At 44.9% G+C, this 18,259-nt stretch overlaps 14 non-coding genes across 14 annotated transcripts; all 14 read left to right on the forward strand.

Moving 5' to 3' along the window:
• Window positions 1-1,469: 1,469 nt before the first annotated feature.
• On the forward strand, window positions 1,470-1,551 carry TRNAS-GCU (transfer RNA serine (anticodon GCU)). The gene has a single exon. It is a non-coding gene; the product is annotated as a tRNA-Ser (tRNA).
• Window positions 1,552-1,756: 205 nt separating this feature from the next.
• Window positions 1,757-1,838, forward strand: TRNAS-GCU (transfer RNA serine (anticodon GCU)). The gene has a single exon. It is a non-coding gene; the product is annotated as a tRNA-Ser (tRNA).
• Window positions 1,839-2,880: 1,042 nt separating this feature from the next.
• Window positions 2,881-2,962, forward strand: TRNAS-GCU (transfer RNA serine (anticodon GCU)). The gene has a single exon. It is a non-coding gene; the product is annotated as a tRNA-Ser (tRNA).
• Window positions 2,963-7,230: 4,268 nt separating this feature from the next.
• TRNAS-GCU (transfer RNA serine (anticodon GCU)) lies at window positions 7,231-7,312 on the forward strand. Its single transcript has one exon. It is a non-coding gene; the product is annotated as a tRNA-Ser (tRNA).
• A 205-nt stretch (window positions 7,313-7,517) lies between these two features.
• Window positions 7,518-7,599, forward strand: TRNAS-GCU (transfer RNA serine (anticodon GCU)). The gene has a single exon. It is a non-coding gene; the product is annotated as a tRNA-Ser (tRNA).
• A 484-nt stretch (window positions 7,600-8,083) lies between these two features.
• TRNAS-GCU (transfer RNA serine (anticodon GCU)) lies at window positions 8,084-8,165 on the forward strand. Its single transcript has one exon. It is a non-coding gene; the product is annotated as a tRNA-Ser (tRNA).
• Window positions 8,166-9,350: 1,185 nt separating this feature from the next.
• Window positions 9,351-9,432, forward strand: TRNAS-GCU (transfer RNA serine (anticodon GCU)). Its single transcript has one exon. It is a non-coding gene; the product is annotated as a tRNA-Ser (tRNA).
• Window positions 9,433-13,700: 4,268 nt separating this feature from the next.
• Window positions 13,701-13,782, forward strand: TRNAS-GCU (transfer RNA serine (anticodon GCU)). Its single transcript has one exon. It is a non-coding gene; the product is annotated as a tRNA-Ser (tRNA).
• Window positions 13,783-13,987: 205 nt separating this feature from the next.
• On the forward strand, window positions 13,988-14,069 carry TRNAS-GCU (transfer RNA serine (anticodon GCU)). The gene has a single exon. It is a non-coding gene; the product is annotated as a tRNA-Ser (tRNA).
• A 484-nt stretch (window positions 14,070-14,553) lies between these two features.
• On the forward strand, window positions 14,554-14,635 carry TRNAS-GCU (transfer RNA serine (anticodon GCU)). Its single transcript has one exon. It is a non-coding gene; the product is annotated as a tRNA-Ser (tRNA).
• A 1,185-nt stretch (window positions 14,636-15,820) lies between these two features.
• Window positions 15,821-15,902, forward strand: TRNAS-GCU (transfer RNA serine (anticodon GCU)). Its single transcript has one exon. It is a non-coding gene; the product is annotated as a tRNA-Ser (tRNA).
• Window positions 15,903-16,107: 205 nt separating this feature from the next.
• TRNAS-GCU (transfer RNA serine (anticodon GCU)) lies at window positions 16,108-16,189 on the forward strand. Its single transcript has one exon. It is a non-coding gene; the product is annotated as a tRNA-Ser (tRNA).
• A 763-nt stretch (window positions 16,190-16,952) lies between these two features.
• On the forward strand, window positions 16,953-17,034 carry TRNAS-GCU (transfer RNA serine (anticodon GCU)). Its single transcript has one exon. It is a non-coding gene; the product is annotated as a tRNA-Ser (tRNA).
• A 1,042-nt stretch (window positions 17,035-18,076) lies between these two features.
• TRNAS-GCU (transfer RNA serine (anticodon GCU)) lies at window positions 18,077-18,158 on the forward strand. The gene has a single exon. It is a non-coding gene; the product is annotated as a tRNA-Ser (tRNA).
• Window positions 18,159-18,259: the final 101 nt, after the last annotated feature.

Raw genomic sequence — 18,259 nt, forward strand, 5'->3', positions numbered from 1 at the left:
TTATCCGTTTTGTTTTGAACACAAATGCAGTCAAAATGATTTAACTCGTTTAAATCGCGGAAGGGATAGCCGAGTGGTTAAGGCGATGGATTGCTAATACATTAGGCCCTAAACACGCGAGTTCAAATCTCGCCTCCGTCGTTTTATCCGTTTTGTTTTGAACACAAATGCAGTCAAAATGATTTAACTCGTTTAAATCGCGGAAGGGATGGCCGAGTGGTTAAGGCGATGGATTGCTAATACATTGGGCCTTAAACACGCGAGTTCGAATCTCGCCTCCGTCGTTTTATCCGTTTTGTTTTGAACACAAATGCAGTCAAAATGATTTAACTCGTTTAAATCGCGGAAGGGATGGCCGAGTGGTTAAGGCGATGGATTGCTAATACATTAGGCCCTAAACACGCGAGTTCAAATCTCGCCTCCGTCGTTTTATCCGTTTTGTTTTGAACACAAATGCAGTCAAAATGATTTAACTCGTTTAAATCGCGGAAGGAATGGCCGAGTATTTAAGGCGATGGATTGCTTATACATTGGGCCCTAAACACGCGAGTTCGAATCTCGCCTCCGTCGTTTTAACCGGATTGTTTTAATCACAAATTCAGGCAAAATAATTAAACCAATTTTAAATCGAGGACGGGGTGGTTAAGGCGATGGACTGCTAATCCATTGGGCTCTGCCCGCGCGAGTTCGAATCTCGCCTCCGTCGTTTTATCGGTTTTGTTTTGAACACAAATGCAGTCAAAATGATTTAACTCGTTTAAATCGCGGAAGGAATGGCCGAGTATTTAAGGCGATGGATTGCTAATACATTGGGCCCTAAACACGCGAGTTCGAATCTCGCCTCCGTCGTTTTAACCGGATTGTTTTAATCACAAATTCAGGCAAAATAATTAAACCAATTTTAAATCGAGGACGGGGTGGTTAAGGCGATGGACTGCTAATCCATTGGGCTCTGCCCGCGCGAGTTCGAATCTCGCCTCCGTCGTTTTATCCGTTTAATTTTGAACACAAATGCAGTCAAAATGATTTAACTCGTTTAAATCGCGGAAGGGATGGCCCAGTATTTAAGGCGATGGATTGCTAATACATTGGGCCCTAAACACGCGAGTTCGAATCTCGCCTCCGTCGTTTTAACCGGATTGTTTTAATCACAAATTCAGGCAAAATAATTAAACCAATTTTAAATCGAGGACGGGGTGGTTAAGGCGGTGGACTGCTAATCCATTGGGCTCTGCCCGCGCGAGTTCGAATCTCGCCTCCGTCGTTTTATCCGTTTTGTTTTGAACACCAATGCAGGCAAAATGATTAAACTCGGTTTAATCGCGGAAGGGATGGCCGAATGGTTAAGGCGATGGATTGCTAATACATTGGGCCCTAAACACGCGAGTTCGAATCTCGCCTCCGTCGTTTTAACCGGATTGTTTTAATCACAAATTCAGGGAAAATATTTAAACCAGTTTTAAATCGAGGACGGGGTGGCCAAGTGGTTACGGCGATGGACCGCTAATCCATTGGGCTCTGCCCGCGCGAGTTCGAATCTCGCCTCCGTCGTTTTATCCGTTTTGTTTTGAACACCAATGCAGTCAAAATGATTAAACTCGGTTTAATCGCGGAAGGGATGGCCGAATGGTTAAGGCGATGGATTGCTATTACATTGGGCCCTAAACACGCGAGTTCGAATCTCGCCTTCGTCGTTTTAACCGGATTGTTCTAATCACAAATTCAGTCAAAATATTTAAACCAGTTCTAAATCGGGGACGGGGTGGCCGAGTGGTTAAGGCGATGGACTGCTAATCCATTGGGCTCTGCCCGCGCGAGTTCGAATCTCGCCTCCGTCGTTTTATCCGTTTTGTTTTGAACACAAATGCAGTCAAAATGATTTAGCTCGTTGAAATCGCGGAAGGGATGGCCGAGTGGTTAAGGCGATGGATTGCTAATACATTATGCCCTAAACACGCGAGTTCGAATCTCGCTTCCGTCGTTTTAACCGGATTGTTTTAATCACAAATTCAGGCAAAATAATTAAACCCGTTTTAAATCGAGGACGGGGTGGTTAAGGCGATGGACTGCTAATCCATTGGGCTCTGCAGGCGCGAGTTCGAATCTCGCCTCCGTCGTTTTATCCGTTTTGTTTTGAACACAAATGCAGTCAAAATGATTTAACTCGTTTAAATCGCGGAAGGAATGGCCGAGTATTTAAGGCGATGGATTGCTAATACATTGGGCCCTAAACACGCGAGTTCGAATCTCGCCTCCGTCGTTTTAACCGGATTGTTTTAATCACAAATTCAGGCAAAATAATTAAACCAATTTTAAATCGAGGACGGGGTGGTTAAGGCGATGGACTGCTAATCCATTGGGCTCTGCCCGCGCGAGTTCGAATCTCGCCTCCGTCGTTTTAATCGTTTTATTTTGAACACAAATGCAGTCAAAATGATTTAACTCGTTTAAATCGCGGAAGGGATGGCCCAGAATTTAAGGCGATGGATTGCTAATACATTGGGCCCTAAACACGCGAGTTCGAATCTCGCCTCCGTCGTTTTAACCGGATTGTTTTAATCACAAATTCAGGCAAAATAATTAAACCAATTTTAAATCGAGGACGGGGTGGTTAAGGCGGTGGACTGCTAATCCATTGGGCTCTGCCCGCGCGAGTTCGAATCTCGCCTCCGTCGTTTTATCCGTTTTGTTTTGAACACCAATGCAGGCAAAATGATTAAACTCGGTTTAATCGCGGAAGGGATGGCCGAATGGTTATGGCGATGGATTGCTAATACATTGGGCCCTAAACACGCGAGTTCGAATCTCGCCTCCGTCGTTTTAACCGGATTGTTTTAATCACAAATTCAGGGAAAATATTTAAACCAGTTTTAAATCGAGGACGGGGTGGCCGAGTGGTTACGGCGGTGGACTGCTAATCCATTGGGCTCTGCCCGCGCGAGTTCGAATCTCGCCTCCGTCGTTTTATCCGTTTTGTTTTGAACACAAATGCAGTCAAAATGATTTAACTCGTTTAAATCGCGGAAGGGATGGCCGAGTGGTTAAGGCGATGGATTGCTAATACATTAGGCCCTAAACACGCGAGTTCAAATCTCGCCTCCGTCGTTTTATCCGTTTTGTTTTGAACACAAATGCAGTCAAAATGATTTAACTCGTTTAAATCGCGGAAGGGATGGCCGAATGGTTAAGGCGATGGATTGCTAATACATTTTGCTCTAAACACGCGAGTTCGAATCTCGCCTCCGTCGTTTTAACCGGATTGTTTTAATCACAAATTCAGGCAAAATAATTAAACCCGTTTTAAATCGAGGACGGGGTGGTTAAGGCGATGGACTGCTAATCCATTGGGCTCTGCCCGCGCGAGTTCGAATCTCGCCTCCGTCGTTTTATCCGTTTTGTTTTGAACACAAATGCAGTCAAAATGCTTTAACTCGTTTAAATCGCGGAAGGAATGGCCGTGTATTTAAGGCGATGGATTGCTAATACATTGGGCCCTAAACACGCGAGTTCGAATCTCGCCTCCGTCGTTTTAACCGGATTGTTTTAATCACAAATTCAGGCAAAATAATTAAACCAATTTTAAATCGAGGACGGGGTGGTTAAGGCGATGGACTGCTAATCCATTGGGCTGTGCCCGCGCGAGTTCGAATCTCGCCTCCGTCGTTTTATCCGTTTTGTTTTGAACACAAATGCAGTCAAAATGATTTAACTCGTTTAAATCGCGGAAGGGATGGCCCAGTATTTAAGGCGATGGATTGCTAATACATTGGGCCCTAAACACGCGAGTTCGAATCTCGCCTCCGTCGTTTTAACCGGATTGTTTTAATCACAAATTCAGGCAAAATAATTAAACCAATTTTAAATCGAGGACGGGGTGGTTAAGGCGGTGGACTGCTAATCCATTGGGCTCTGCCCGCGCGAGTTCGAATCTCGCCTCCGTCGTTTTATCCGTTTTGTTTTGAACACAAATGCAGTCAAAATGATTTAACTCGTTTAAATCGCGGAAGGGATGGCCCAGTATTTAAGGCGATGGATTGCTAATACATTGGGCCCTAAACACGCGAGTTCGAATCTCGCCTCCGTCGTTTTAACCGGATTGTTTTAATCACAAATTCAGGCAAAATAATTAAACCAATTTTAAATCGAGGACGGGGTGGTTAAGGCGGTGGACTGCTAATCCATTGGGCTCTGCCCGCGCGAGTTCGAATCTCGCCTCCGTCGTTTTATCCGTTTTGTTTTGAACACAAATGCAGTCAAAATGATTTAACTCGTTTAAATCGCGGAAGGGATGACCCAGTATTTAAGGCGATGGATTGCTAATACATTGGGCCCTAAACACGCGAGTTCGAATCTCGCCTCCGTCGTTTTAACCGGATTGTTTTAATCACAAATTCAGGCAAAATAATTAAACCAATTTTAAATCGAGGACGGGGTGGTTAAGGCGGTGGACTGCTAATCCATTGGGCTCTGCCCGCGCGAGTTCGAATCTCGCCTCCGTCGTTTTATCCGTTTTGTTTTGAACACAAATGCAGTAAAAATGATTTAACTCGTTTAAATCGCGGAAGGGATGGCCGAGTGGTTAAGGCGATGGATTACTAATACATTAGGCCCTAAACACGCGAGTTCAAATCTCGCCTCCGTCGTTTTATCCGTTTTGTTTTGAACACAAATGCAGGCAAAATGATTTAACTCGTTTAAATCGCGGAAGGGATGGCCGAGTGGTTAAGGCGATGGATTGCTAATACATTTTGCTCTAAACACGCGAGTTCGAATCTCGCCTCCGTCGTTTTAACCGGATTGTTTTAATCACAAATTCAGGCAAAATAATTAAACCCGTTTTAAATCGAGGACGGGGTGGTTAAGGCGATGGACTGCTAATCCATTGGGCTCTGCCCGCGCGAGTTCGAATCTCGCCTCCGTCGTTTTATCCGTTTTGTTTTGAACACAAATGCAGTCAAAATGATTTAACTTGTTTAAATCTTGGAAGGAATGGCCGAGTATTTAAGGCGATGGATTGCTTATACATTGGGCCCTAAACACCCGAGTTCGAATCTCGCCTCCGTCGTTTTAACCGGATTGTTTTAATCACAAATTCAGGCAAAATATTTAAACCAATTTTAAATCGAGGACGGGGTGGTTAAGGCGATGGACTGCTAATCCATTGGGCTCTGCCCGCGCGAGTTCGAATCTCGCCTCCGTCGTTTTATCCGTTTTGTTTTGAACACAAATGCAGTCAAAATGATTTAACTCGTTTAAATCGCGGAAGGGATGGCCCAGTATTTAAAGCGATGGATTGCTAATACATTGGGCCCTAAACACGCGAGTTCGAATCTCGCCTCCGTCGTTTTAACCGGATTGTTTTAATCACAAATTCAGGCAAAATAATTAAACCAATTTTAAATCGAGGACGGGGTGGTTAAGGCGGTGGACTGCTAATCCATTGGGCTCTGCCCGCGCGAGTTCGAATCTCGCCTCCGTCGTTTTATCCGTTTTGTTTTGAACACAAATGCAGTCAAAATGATTTAACTCGTTTAAATCGCGGAAGGGATGGCCGAGTGGTTAAGGCGATGGATTGCTAATACATTAGGCCCTAAACACGCGAGTTCAAATCTCGCCTCCGTCGTTTTATCCGTTTTGTTTTGAACACAAATGCAGTCAAAATGATTTAACTCGTTTAAATCGCGGAAGGGATGGCCGAGTGGTTAAGGCGATGGATTGCTAATACATTGGGCCTTAAACACGCGAGTTCGAATCTCGCCTCCGTCGTTTTATCCGTTTTGTTTTGAACACAAATGCAGTCAAAATGATTTAACTCGTTTAAATCGCGGAAGGGATGGCCGAGTGGTTAAGGCGATGGATTGCTAATACATTAGGCCCTAAACACGCGAGTTCAAATCTCGCCTCCGTCGTTTTATCCGTTTTGTTTTGAACACAAATGCAGTCAAAATGATTTAACTCGTTTAAATCGCGGAAGGGATGGCCGAATGGTTAAGGCGATGGATTGCTAATACATTTTGCTCTAAACACGCGAGTTCGAATCTCGCCTCCGTCGTTTTAACCGGATTGTTTTAATCACAAATTCAGGCAAAATAATTAAACCCGTTTTAAATCGAGGACGGGGTGGTTAAGGCGATGGACTGCTAATCCATTGGGCTCTGCCCGCGCGAGTTCGAATCTCGCCTCCGTCGTTTTATCCGTTTTGTTTTGAACACAAATGCAGTCAAAATGATTTAACTCGTTTAAATCGCGGAAGGAATGGCCGAGTATTTAAGGCGATGGATTGCTTATACATTGGGCCCTAAACACGCGAGTTCGAATCTCGCCTCCGTCGTTTTAACCGGATTGTTTTAATCACAAATTCAGGCAAAATAATTAAACCAATTTTAAATCGAGGACGGGGTGGTTAAGGCGATGGACTGCTAATCCATTGGGCTCTGCCCGCGCGAGTTCGAATCTCGCCTCCGTCGTTTTATCGGTTTTGTTTTGAACACAAATGCAGTCAAAATGATTTAACTCGTTTAAATCGCGGAAGGAATGGCCGAGTATTTAAGGCGATGGATTGCTAATACATTGGGCCCTAAACACGCGAGTTCGAATCTCGCCTCCGTCGTTTTAACCGGATTGTTTTAATCACAAATTCAGGCAAAATAATTAAACCAATTTTAAATCGAGGACGGGGTGGTTAAGGCGATGGACTGCTAATCCATTGGGCTCTGCCCGCGCGAGTTCGAATCTCGCCTCCGTCGTTTTATCCGTTTTATTTTGAACACAAATGCAGTCAAAATGATTTAACTCGTTTAAATCGCGGAAGGGATGGCCCAGTATTTAAGGCGATGGATTGCTAATACATTGGGCCCTAAACACGCGAGTTCGAATCTCGCCTCCGTCGTTTTAACCGGATTGTTTTAATCACAAATTCAGGCAAAATAATTAAACCAATTTTAAATCGAGGACGGGGTGGTTAAGGCGGTGGACTGCTAATCCATTGGGCTCTGCCCGCGCGAGTTCGAATCTCGCCTCCGTCGTTTTATCCGTTTTGTTTTGAACACCAATGCAGGCAAAATGATTAAACTCGGTTTAATCGCGGAAGGGATGGCCGAATGGTTAAGGCGATGGATTGCTAATACATTGGGCCCTAAACACGCGAGTTCGAATCTCGCCTCCGTCGTTTTAACCGGATTGTTTTAATCACAAATTCAGGGAAAATATTTAAACCAGTTTTAAATCGAGGACGGGGTGGCCAAGTGGTTACGGCGATGGACCGCTAATCCATTGGGCTCTGCCCGCGCGAGTTCGAATCTCGCCTCCGTCGTTTTATCCGTTTTGTTTTGAACACCAATGCAGTCAAAATGATTAAACTCGGTTTAATCGCGGAAGGGATGGCCGAATGGTTAAGGCGATGGATTGCTATTACATTGGGCCCTAAACACGCGAGTTCGAATCTCGCCTTCGTCGTTTTAACCGGATTGTTCTAATCACAAATTCAGTCAAAATATTTAAACCAGTTCTAAATCGGGGACGGGGTGGCCGAGTGGTTAAGGCGATGGACTGCTAATCCATTGGGCTCTGCCCGCGCGAGTTCGAATCTCGCCTCCGTCGTTTTATCCGTTTTGTTTTGAACACAAATGCAGTCAAAATGATTTAGCTCGTTGAAATCGCGGAAGGGATGGCCGAGTGGTTAAGGCGATGGATTGCTAATACATTATGCCCTAAACACGCGAGTTCGAATCTCGCTTCCGTCGTTTTAACCGGATTGTTTTAATCACAAATTCAGGCAAAATAATTAAACCCGTTTTAAATCGAGGACGGGGTGTTTAAGGCGATGGACTGCTAATCCATTGGGCTCTGCCCGCGCGAGTTCGAATCTCGCTTCCGTCGTTTTATCCGTTTTGTTTTGAACACAAATGCAGTCAAAATGATTTAACTCGTTTAAATCGCCGAAGGGATGGCCGAGTGGTTAAGGCGATGGATTGCTAATACATTGGGCCTTAAACACGCGAGTTCGAATCTTGCCTCCGTCGTTTTAACCGGATTGTTCTAATCACAAATTCAGTCAAAATATTTAAACCAGTTCTAAATCGGGGACGGGGTGGCCGAGTGGTTAAGGCGATGGACTGCTAATCCATTGGGCTCTGCCCGCGCGAGTTCGAATCTCGCCTCCGTCGTTTTATCCGTTTTGTTTTGAACACAAATGCAGTCAAAATGATTTAACTCGTTTAAATCGCGGAAGGGATGGCCCAGTATTTAAGGCGATGGATTGCTAATACATTGGGCCCTAAACACGCGAGTTCGAATCTCGCCTCCGTCGTTTTAACCGGATTGTTTTAATCACAAATGCAGTCAAAATGATTTAACTCGTTTAAATCGCGGAAGGGATGGCCGAATGGTTAATGCGATGGATTGCTAATACATTTTGCTCTAAACACGCGAGTTCGAATCTCGCCTCCGTCGTTTTAACCGGATTGTTTTAATCACAAATTCAGGCAAAATAATTAAACCCGTTTTAAATCGAGGACGGGGTGGTTAAGGCGATGGACTGCTAATCCATTGGGCTCTGCAGGCGCGAGTTCGAATCTCGCCTCCGTCGTTTTATCCGTTTTGTTTTGAACACAAATGCAGTCAAAATGATTTAACTCGTTTAAATCGCGGAAGGAATGGCCGAGTATTTAAGGCGATGGATTGCTAATACATTGGGCCCTAAACACGCGAGTTCGAATCTCGCCTCCGTCGTTTTAACCGGATTGTTTTAATCACAAATTCAGGCAAAATAATTAAACCAATTTTAAATCGAGGACGGGGTGGTTAAGGCGATGGACTGCTAATCCATTGGGCTCTGCCCGCGCGAGTTCGAATCTCGCCTCCGTCGTTTTATCCGTTTTATTTTGAACACAAATGCAGTCAAAATGATTTAACTCGTTTAAATCGCGGAAGGGATGGCCCAGAATTTAAGGCGATGGATTGCTAATACATTGGGCCCTAAACACGCGAGTTCGAATCTCGCCTCCGTCGTTTTAACCGGATTGTTTTAATCACAAATTCAGGCAAAATAATTAAACCAATTTTAAATCGAGGACGGGGTGGTTAAGGCGGTGGACTGCTAATCCATTGGGCTCTGCCCGCGCGAGTTCGAATCTCGCCTCCGTCGTTTTATCCGTTTTGTTTTGAACACCAATGCAGGCAAAATGATTAAACTCGGTTTAATCGCGGAAGGGATGGCCGAATGGTTATGGCGATGGATTGCTAATACATTGGGCCCTAAACACGCGAGTTCGAATCTCGCCTCCGTCGTTTTAACCGGATTGTTTTAATCACAAATTCAGGGAAAATATTTAAACCAGTTTTAAATCGAGGACGGGGTGGCCGAGTGGTTACGGCGGTGGACTGCTAATCCATTGGGCTCTGCCCGCGCGAGTTCGAATCTCGCCTCCGTCGTTTTATCCGTTTTGTTTTGAACACAAATGCAGTCAAAATGATTTAACTCGTTTAAATCGCGGAAGGGATGGCCGAGTGGTTAAGGCGATGGATTGCTAATACATTAGGCCCTAAACACGCGAGTTCAAATCTCGCCTCCGTCGTTTTATCCGTTTTGTTTTGAACACAAATGCAGTCAAAATGATTTAACTCGTTTAAATCGCGGAAGGGATGGCCGAATGGTTAAGGCGATGGATTGCTAATACATTTTGCTCTAAACACGCGAGTTCGAATCTCGCCTCCGTCGTTTTAACCGGATTGTTTTAATCACAAATTCAGGCAAAATAATTAAACCCGTTTTAAATCGAGGACGGGGTGGTTAAGGCGATGGACTGCTAATCCATTGGGCTCTGCCCGCGCGAGTTCGAATCTCGCCTCCGTCGTTTTATCCGTTTTGTTTTGAACACAAATGCAGTCAAAATGCTTTAACTCGTTTAAATCGCGGAAGGAATGGCCGTGTATTTAAGGCGATGGATTGCTAATACATTGGGCCCTAAACACGCGAGTTCGAATCTCGCCTCCGTCGTTTTAACCGGATTGTTTTAATCACAAATTCAGGCAAAATAATTAAACCAATTTTAAATCGAGGACGGGGTGGTTAAGGCGATGGACTGCTAATCCATTGGGCTCTGCCCGCGCGAGTTCGAATCTCGCCTCCGTCGTTTTATCCGTTTTGTTTTGAACACAAATGCAGTCAAAATGATTTAACTCGTTTAAATCGCGGAAGGGATGGCCCAGTATTTAAGGCGATGGATTGCTAATACATTGGGCCCTAAACACGCGAGTTCGAATCTCGCCTCCGTCGTTTTAACCGGATTGTTTTAATCACAAATTCAGGCAAAATAATTAAACCAATTTTAAATCGAGGACGGGGTGGTTAAGGCGGTGGACTGCTAATCCATTGGGCTCTGCCCGCGCGAGTTCGAATCTCGCCTCCGTCGTTTTATCCGTTTTGTTTTGAACACAAATGCAGTCAAAATGATTTAACTCGTTTAAATCGCGGAAGGGATGGCCCAGTATTTAAGGCGATGGATTGCTAATACATTGGGCCCTAAACACGCGAGTTCGAATCTCGCCTCCGTCGTTTTAACCGGATTGTTTTAATCACAAATTCAGGCAAAATAATTAAACCAATTTTAAATCGAGGACGGGGTGGTTAAGGCGGTGGACTGCTAATCCATTGGGCTCTGCCCGCGCGAGTTCGAATCTCGCCTCCGTCGTTTTATCCGTTTTGTTTTGAACACAAATGCAGTCAAAATGATTTAACTCGTTTAAATCGCGGAAGGGATGACCCAGTATTTAAGGCGATGGATTGCTAATACATTGGGCCCTAAACACGCGAGTTCGAATCTCGCCTCCGTCGTTTTAACCGGATTGTTTTAATCACAAATTCAGGCAAAATAATTAAACCAATTTTAAATCGAGGACGGGGTGGTTAAGGCGGTGGACTGCTAATCCATTGGGCTCTGCCCGCGCGAGTTCGAATCTCGCCTCCGTCGTTTTATCCGTTTTGTTTTGAACACAAATGCAGTAAAAATGATTTAACTCGTTTAAATCGCGGAAGGGATGGCCGAGTGGTTAAGGCGATGGATTACTAATACATTAGGCCCTAAACACGCGAGTTCAAATCTCGCCTCCGTCGTTTTATCCGTTTTGTTTTGAACACAAATGCAGTCAAAATGATTTAACTCGTTTAAATCGCGGAAGGGATGGCCGAGTGGTTAAGGCGATGGATTGCTAATACATTTTGCTCTAAACACGCGAGTTCGAATCTCGCCTCCGTCGTTTTAACCGGATTGTTTTAATCACAAATTCAGGCAAAATAATTAAACCCGTTTTAAATCGAGGACGGGGTGGTTAAGGCGATGGACTGCTAATCCATTGGGCTCTGCCCGCGCGAGTTCGAATCTCGCCTCCGTCGTTTTATCCGTTTTGTTTTGAACACAAATGCAGTCAAAATGATTTAACTTGTTTAAATCTTGGAAGGAATGGCCGAGTATTTAAGGCGATGGATTGCTTATACATTGGGCCCTAAACACCCGAGTTCGAATCTCGCCTCCGTCGTTTTAACCGGATTGTTTTAATCACAAATTCAGGCAAAATATTTAAACCAATTTTAAATCGAGGACGGGGTGGTTAAGGCGATGGACTGCTAATCCATTGGGCTCTGCCCGCGCGAGTTCGAATCTCGCCTCCGTCGTTTTATCCGTTTTGTTTTGAACACAAATGCAGTCAAAATGATTTAACTCGTTTAAATCGCGGAAGGGATGGCCCAGTATTTAAAGCGATGGATTGCTAATACATTGGGCCCTAAACACGCGAGTTCGAATCTCGCCTCCGTCGTTTTAACCGGATTGTTTTAATCACAAATTCAGGCAAAATAATTAAACCAATTTTAAATCGAGGACGGGGTGGTTAAGGCGGTGGACTGCTAATCCATTGGGCTCTGCCCGCGCGAGTTCGAATCTCGCCTCCGTCGTTTTATCCGTTTTGTTTTGAACACAAATGCAGTCAAAATGATTTAACTCGTTTAAATCGCGGAAGGGATGGCCGAGTGGTTAAGGCGATGGATTGCTAATACATTAGGCCCTAAACACGCGAGTTCAAATCTCGCCTCCGTCGTTTTATCCGTTTTGTTTTGAACACAAATGCAGTCAAAATGATTTAACTCGTTTAAATCGCGGAAGGGATGGCCGAGTGGTTAAGGCGATGGATTGCTAATACATTGGGCCTTAAACACGCGAGTTCGAATCTCGCCTCCGTCGTTTTATCCGTTTTGTTTTGAACACAAATGCAGTCAAAATGATTTAACTCGTTTAAATCGCGGAAGGGATGGCCGAGTGGTTAAGGCGATGGATTGCTAATACATTAGGCCCTAAACACGCGAGTTCAAATCTCGCCTCCGTCGTTTTATCCGTTTTGTTTTGAACACAAATGCAGTCAAAATGATTTAACTCGTTTAAATCGCGGAAGGGATGGCCGAATGGTTAAGGCGATGGATTGCTAATACATTTTGCTCTAAACACGCGAGTTCGAATCTCGCCTCCGTCGTTTTAACCGGATTGTTTTAATCAGAAATTCAGGCAAAATAATTAAACCCGTTTTAAATCGAGGACGGGGTGGTTAAGGCGATGGACTGCTAATCCATTGGGCTCTGCCCGCGCGAGTTCGAATCTCGCCTCCGTCGTTTTATCCGTTTTGTTTTGAACACAAATGCAGTCAAAATGATTTAACTCGTTTAAATCGCGGAAGGAATGGCCGAGTATTTAAGGCGATGGATTGCTTATACATTGGGCCCTAAACACGCGAGTTCGAATCTCGCCTCCGTCGTTTTAACCGGATTGTTTTAATCACAAATTCAGGCAAAATAATTAAACCAATTTTAAATCGAGGACGGGGTGGTTAAGGCGATGGACTGCTAATCCATTGGGCTCTGCCCGCGCGAGTTCGAATCTCGCCTCCGTCGTTTTATCGGTTTTGTTTTGAACACAAATGCAGTCAAAATGATTTAACTCGTTTAAATCGCGGAAGGAATGGCCGAGTATTTAAGGCGATGGATTGCTAATACATTGGGCCCTAAACACGCGAGTTCGAATCTCGCCTCCGTCGTTTTAACCGGATTGTTTTAATCACAAATTCAGGCAAAATAATTAAACCAATTTTAAATCGAGGACGGGGTGGTTAAGGCGATGGACTGCTAATCCATTGGGCTCTGCCCGCGCGAGTTCGAATCTCGCCTCCGTCGTTTTATCCGTTTTATTTTGAACACAAATGCAGTCAAAATGATTTAACTCGTTTAAATCGCGGAAGGGATGGCCCAGTATTTAAGGCGATGGATTGCTAATACATTGGGCCCTAAACACGCGAGTTCGAATCTCGCCTCCGTCGTTTTAACCGGATTGTTTTAATCACAAATTCAGGCAAAATAATTAAACCAATTTTAAATCGAGGACGGGGTGGTTAAGGCGGTGGACTGCTAATCCATTGGGCTCTGCCCGCGCGAGTTCGAATCTCGCCTCCGTCGTTTTATCCGTTTTGTTTTGAACACCAATGCAGGCAAAATGATTGAACTCGGTTTAATCGCGGAAGGGATGGCCGAATGGTTAAGGCGATGGATTGCTAATACATTGGGCCCTAAACACGCGAGTTCGAATCTCGCCTCCGTCGTTTTAACCGGATTGTTTTAATCACAAATTCAGGGAAAATATTTAAACCAGTTTTAAATCGAGGACGGGGTGGCCAAGTGGTTACGGCGATGGACCGCTAATCCATTGGGCTCTGCCCGCGCGAGTTCGAATCTCGCCTCCGTCGTTTTATCCGTTTTGTTTTGAACACCAATGCAGTCAAAATGATTAAACTCGGTTTAATCGCGGAAGGGATGGCCGAATGGTTAAGGCGATGGATTGCTATTACATTGGGCCCTAAACACGCGAGTTCGAATCTCGCCTTCGTCGTTTTAACCGGATTGTTCTAATCACAAATTCAGTCAAAATATTTAAACCAGTTCTAAATCGGGGACGGGGTGGCCGAGTGGTTAAGGCGATGGACTGCTAATCCATTGGGCTCTGCCCGCGCGAGTTCGAATCTCGCCTCCGTCGTTTTATCCGTTTTGTTTTGAACACAAATGCAGTCAAAATGATTTAGCTCGTTGAAATCGCGGAAGGGATGGCCGAGTGGTTAAGGCGATGGATTGCTAATACATTATGCCCTAAACACGCGAGTTCGAATCTCGCTTCCGTCGTTTTAACCGGATTGTTTTAATCACAAATTCAGGCAAAATAATTAAACCCGTTTTAAATCGAGGACGGGGTGTTTAAGGCGATGGACTGCTAATCCATTGGGCTCTGCCCGCGCGAGTTCGAATCTCGCTTCCGTCGTTTTATCCGTTTTGTTTTGAACACAAATGCAGTCAAAATGATTTAACTCGTTTAAATCGCCGAAGGGATGGCCGAGTGGTTAAGGCGATGGATTGCTAATACATTGGGCCTTAAACACGCGAGTTCGAATCTTGCCTCCGTCGTTTTAACCGGATTGTTCTAATCACAAATTCAGTCAAAATATTTAAACCAGTTCTAAATCGGGGACGGGGTGGCCGAGTGGTTAAGGCGATGGACTGCTAATCCATTGGGCTCTGCCCGCGCGAGTTCGAATCTCGCCTCCGTCGTTTTATCCGTTTTGTTTTGAACACAAATGCAGTCAAAATGATTTAACTCGTTTAAACCGCGGAAGGGATGGCCCAGTATTTAAGGCGATGGATTGCTAATACATTGGGCCCTAAACACGCGAGTTCGAATCTCGCCTCCGTCGTTTTAACCGGATTGTTTTAATCACAAATGCAGTCAAAATGATTTAACTCGTTTAAATCGCGGAAGGGATGGCCGAATGGTTAATGCGATGGATTGCTAATACATTTTGCTCTAAACACGCGAGTTCGAATCTCGCCTCCGTCGTTTTAACCGGATTGTTTTAATCACAAATTCAGGCAAAATAATTAAACCCGTTTTAAATCGAGGACGGGGTGGTTAAGGCGATGGACTGCTAATCCATTGGGCTCTGCAGGCGCGAGTTCGAATCTCGCCTCCGTCGTTTTATCCGTTTTGTTTTGAACACAAATGCAGTCAAAATGATTTAACTCGTTTAAATCGCGGAAGGAATGGCCGAGTATTTAAGGCGATGGATTGCTAATACATTGGGCCCTAAACACGCGAGTTCGAATCTCGCCTCCGTCGTTTTAACCGGATTGTTTTAATCACAAATTCAGGCAAAATAATTAAACCAATTTTAAATCGAGGACGGGGTGGTTAAGGCGATGGACTGCTAATCCATTGGGCTCTGCCCGCGCGAGTTCGAATCTCGCCTCCGTCGTTTTATCCGTTTTATTTTGAACACAAATGCAGTCAAAATGATTTAACTCGTTTAAATCGCGGAAGGGATGGCCCAGAATTTAAGGCGATGGATTGCTAATACATTGGGCCCTAAACACGCGAGTTCGAATCTCGCCTCCGTCGTTTTAACCGGATTGTTTTAATCACAAATTCAGGCAAAATAATTAAACCAATTTTAAATCGAGGACGGGGTGGTTAAGGCGGTGGACTGCTAATCCATTGGGCTCTGCCCGCGCGAGTTCGAATCTCGCCTCCGTCGTTTTATCCGTTTTGTTTTGAACACCAATGCAGGCAAAATGATTAAACTCGGTTTAATCGCGGAAGGGATGGCCGAATGGTTATGGCGATGGATTGCTAATACATTGGGCCCTAAACACGCGAGTTCGAATCTCGCCTCCGTCGTTTTAACCGGATTGTTTTAATCACAAATTCAGGGAAAATATTTAAACCAGTTTTAAATCGAGGACGGGGTGGCCGAGTGGTTACGGCGATGGACCGCTAATCCATTGGGCTCTGCCCGCGCGATTTCGAATCTCGCCTCCGTCGTTTTATCCGTTTTGTTTTGAACACCAATGCAGTCAAAATGATTAAACTCGGTTTAATCGCGGAAGGGATGGCCGAATGGTTAAGGCGATGGATTGCTATTACATTGGGCCCTAAACACGCGAGTTCGAATCTCGCCTTCGTCGTTTTAACCGGATTGTTCTAATCACAAATTCAGTCAAAATATTTAAACCAGTTCTAAATCGGGGACGGGGTGGCCGAGTGGTTAAGGCGATGGACTGCTAATCCATTGGGCTCTGCCCGCGCGAGTTCGAATCTCGCCTCCGTCGTTTTATCCGTTTTGTTTTGAACACAAATGCAGTCAAAATGATTTAGCTCGTTGAAATCGCGGAAGGGATGGCCGAGTGGTTAAGGCGATGGATTGCTAATACATTATGCCCTAAACACGCGAGTTCGAATCTCGCTTCCGTCGTTTTAACCGGATTGTTTTAATCACAAATTCAGGCAAAATAATTAAACCCGTTTTAAATCGAGGACGGGGTGTTTAAGGCGATGGACTACTAATCCATTGGGCTCTGCCCGCGCGAGTTCGAATCTCGCCTCCGTCGTTTTATCCGTTTTGGTTTGAACACAAATGCAGTCAAAATGATTTAACTCGCTTAAATCGCGGAAGGGATGGCCGAGTGGTTAAGGCGATGGATTGCTAATACATTGGGCCTTAAACACGCGAGTTCGAATCTCGCCTCCGTCGTTTTAACCGGATTGTTTTAATCACAAATTCAGGCAAAATAATTAAACCAGTTTTAAATTGAGGACGGGGTGGTTAAGGCGATGGACTGCTAATCCATTGGGCTCTGCCCGCGCGAGTTCGAATCTCGCCTCCGTCGTTTTATCCGTTTTGTTTTGAACACCAATGCAGTCAAAATGATTAAACTCGGTTTAATTGCGGAAGGGATGGCCGAATGGTTAAGGCGATGGATTGCTAATACATTGGGTCCTAAACACGCGAGTTCGAATCTCGCCTCCGTCGTTTTAACCGGATTGTTTTAATCACAAATTCAGGCAAAATATTTAAACCAGTTTTAGATCGCGGACGGGGTGGCCGAGTGGTTACGGCGATGGACTGCTAATCCATTGGGCTTTGCCCGCGCGAGTTCGAATCTCGCCTCCGTCGTTTTATCCGTTTTGTTTTGAACACCAATGCAGTCAAAATGATAAAACTCGGTTTAATCGCGGAAGGGATGGCCGAGTGGTTAAGGCTATGGATTGCTAATACATTAGGCCCTAAACACGCGAGTTCGAATCTCGCTTCCGTCGTTTTAACCGGATTGTTTTAATCACAAATTCAGGCAAAATAATTAAACCCGTTTTAAATCGAGGACGGGGTGTTTAAGGCGATGGACTACTAATCCATTGGGCTCTGCCCGCGCGAGTTCGAATCTCGCCTCCGTCGTTTTATCCGTTTTGTTTTGAACACAAATGCAGTCAAAATGATTTAACTCGCTTAAATCGCGGAAGGGATGGCCGAGTGGTTAAGGCGATGGATTGCTAATACATTGGGCCTTAAACACGCGAGTTCGAATCTCGCCTCCGTCGTTTTAACCGGATTGTTTTAATCACAAATTCAGGCAAAATAATTAAACCAGTTTTAAATCGAGGACGGGGTGGTTAAGGCGATGGACTGCTAATCCATTGGGCTCTGCCCGCGCGAGTTCGAATCTCGCCTCCGTCGTTTTATCCGTTTTGTTTTGAACACCAATGCAGTCAAAATGATTAAACTCGGTTTAATCGCGGAAGGGATGGCCGAATGGTTAAGGCGATGGATTGCTAATTCATTGGGCCCTAAACACGCGAGTTCGAATCTCGCCTCCGTCGTTTTAACCGGATTGTTTTAATCACAAATTCAGGCAAAATAATTAAACCAATTTTAAATCGAGGACGGGGTGGTTAAGGCGGTGGACTGCTAATCCATTGGGCTCTGCCCGCGCGAGTTCGAATCTCGCCTCCGTCGTTTTATCCGTTTTGTTTTGAACACCAATGCAGGCAAAATGATTAAACTCGGTTTAATCGCGGAAGGGATGGCCGAATGGTTAAGGCGATGGATTGCTAATACATTGGGCCCTAAACACGCGAGTTCGAATCTCGCCTCCGTCGTTTTAACCGGATTGTTTTAATCACAAATTCAGGGAAAATATTTAAACCAGTTTTAAATCGAGGACGGGGTGGCCGAGTGGTTACGGCGATGGACCGCTAATCCATTGGGCTCTGCCCGCGCGAGTTCGAATCTCGCCTCCGTCGTTTTATCCGTTTTGTTTTGAACACCAATGCAGTCAAAATGATTAAACTCGGTTTAATCGCGGAAGGGATGGCCGAATGGTTAAGGCGATGGATTGCTATTA

This window comes from Phalangium opilio, unplaced genomic scaffold (genome assembly GCF_054372755.1).
Source record: "Phalangium opilio isolate 3A_F unplaced genomic scaffold, DU_Popi_V2 ptg001662l_1, whole genome shotgun sequence".
Classification (NCBI taxonomy): Eukaryota; Metazoa; Arthropoda; class Arachnida; order Opiliones; family Phalangiidae; genus Phalangium; species Phalangium opilio.